We start from the raw sequence: 2402 nt of genomic DNA, 5'->3' as shown, positions 1-2402 counted from the left end.
GGGTCATACAGTTTATAATAGTGTCTGAGGCAAGATTTGAACTCACATTATTTCCTCACTTAAGGCACGGTATTCTATTCACTGTGCCACTTAGCCTCCTCTATTTTTTTACTTATGCTCTCTCTATATATACATATATTTGCATTATATATGTGTACTACAAATTATATATTATGTGCAATATATTATGTGCACATATGTGTATATGCACATACACATGTGAATATATTGTGTATATATGTGTATGAAAAGTACACATACACATAGCTTTAAGTTAACTCTTTTAGGTTAGTGATGCCTGTCCCTTAATACCTGTGAAGAAAAGACTTTGTAATTCATATTTATTTTCATTTTAAAAAAAGAACTTCTATCACTAATGCCTTTTGGATAAACATCCTTGAGCACTTGTAGATTGGTTTGTTTTTCTCATTGACAATACTTTAATTAAAATGGATCTAGGGTCCAAGATTTAGATCTGGAATGGATCTCAGATGCCATTTGTTCTAACTTTCTCATTTTCCAGTTGGAGAGCTGAGTCCCAGAGAACTTAATCAATTTGCTCAAGTTCACATATGCAATAAGTATCAGAGCTGGATTTAAACCAAGGTCATCAGATTGCAGATGCCGTGTGCTTTCCATTGGGCCATGAGTCAACCTTTCACATTTCATGAATAAAAGCTTCTAGAACAAAAGAGAAAAGGAGTAGGAGACTAAAGAAGAATGTTGCCAAAGCATAGATAGATGATTAAGGATTGATTTGTGTTTATCCAGAGGATAATCTTATTTTAAGAACCTTCTAATCTGCCTGCCCTCCAGAGGCTGACATGGGCGCCAGTTTTCCATCATACGCAGCTTGGGATGTTCTCCCTTAGTAGTGGAGTAAAGATTTCGAAATTTAGATAACTGTTCTTTGCTGATATGGACAGGTTGCTGTAAGACTATCCAAATCACACATTCTGAAAGAGGAGGAATGGTCAGTGAGCCTGCATAAGTCCAAAATTCATGGTTATCAGGAAGGAGACCAGCTGGATTGAAGTTTGTAAAGCCAGCGTACATATTTCTTTTTTTAATGGAGTCTAATGCATCGATGACTTTCTGTAGCTCGGGGTGAGCACTTCCCACAGTCAAGAAAACACCCACCACAGCTAGTCCATCCGGATGGTGCATCGCATCGCAGAATGCCTTGTATTTCGGATTCCAGTGTACCAAGTGGAGCTCAGCTGCATATTTCAGTTTATCAACACTGTGTTCAGAGCCTTGATCATCACTGGAACCCCAGTGAAAGCTGAAGTGAGCCAACCTGTATTTCTCAGTTAGAGGTCCTCCGCTTAGCACGGATTTGTCAGTAGAATCATCGAACTCTACATTGAAAGAGTAACCTTTGTTGACAATCCCTTGAGCTGTTGAGGGATCATAGTTAAAATTCAGAGGCTTCAGGGAACTGTCAAACTTGGTATTCCAGAGCTGAATATCAATTGGGGACTGGCGCCTTCCACTGGCAATGGGAAAGAGCTTATGCCAGGTATCTGGTCCATTGTCTTTGCCATATCCCCAAGGAGGAGACCTTTGCAACATGTTTTTGAAAGGTTAGGGGATCACTAGTTGGTGCCTGGGCTAGGCTGTACTACTAAACGTGTTCCAGTAGATTCTCTCTCTCTCTCTCTCTCTCTCTCTCTCTCTCTCTCTCTCTCTCTCTCTCTCTCTCTCTCTCTCTCTCTCTCTCTCTCTCTCTCTCTCTCTCTTTCTCTCTCTCTCTCTCTCTCTCTCTCTCTCTCTCCGCCCCCCCCTCCCTCTCGATACTGGGAGATAACTGGATAGCGATTTCTCAGAGCTGAGTGAGTCAGGACTGGGGGTGAAAAGAGACAAGATAGTTTTCTCTGGACAATCTCTTGCCGGCAGTCTGGATCGCCTTGCTTCTTTGGCCTTCGTGGGTTTAATGGAGTTCTGGAATTCCCTGCATAGATCCTCCGATACAGAGATTCCCCCAGCACAGAGTAGTCATCACCGGGCTATGAGTCGAAAGAACAGATCGACTGTTCCTGGTTCCTTCAGCATTTCTACGCACTAGGACAGCGGCGCTACCAGGTGGGCAGGTGGCTGATTACAGCGCCTACCTGCGCTAGCCACATCACGCTCCCTCCGACACAGCCATCCGCACTGGGTATCAGTGGACTGCTTACACCTTGACTTTTATTACTCCCTTTAGGTCCCCTATTGTGACTGCATCATAGGCTACCACCTTACTCGCTGAAGGGGGGAGAGAAGCTTGGTCAGGACAAGGCTGAGCCTCTACTTGTTGAAGTTGTCAGAGGCAATTATCCAATTGCTTGGACCTGAGCTCTCTTCCCTCTAACCCTGGGGTGCTTAACATGGAGTATATAAACTTAAAAAAGATTAGAAAA

General features: G+C 43.0%; 1 pseudogene across 1 annotated transcript; it reads right to left on the bottom strand.

Annotated features, from left to right (window-relative positions):
- Positions 1 to 343: 343 nt before the first annotated feature.
- On the bottom strand, positions 344 to 2162 carry LOC140533351 (carbonic anhydrase 2 pseudogene; annotated as a pseudogene). Its single transcript, XR_011976885.1, has one exon. The product of XR_011976885.1 is annotated as a carbonic anhydrase 2 pseudogene (transcript).
- Between the last annotated feature and the right edge of the window lie 240 nt (positions 2163 to 2402).

Source organism: Notamacropus eugenii, chromosome 3 (assembly GCF_028372415.1).
Source record: "Notamacropus eugenii isolate mMacEug1 chromosome 3, mMacEug1.pri_v2, whole genome shotgun sequence".
NCBI classification, from domain to species: Eukaryota; Metazoa; Chordata; class Mammalia; order Diprotodontia; family Macropodidae; genus Notamacropus; species Notamacropus eugenii.
The sequence above is the reverse complement of the archived record's forward strand: the minus strand, read 5'-3'. Positions and strand labels throughout refer to the sequence as shown.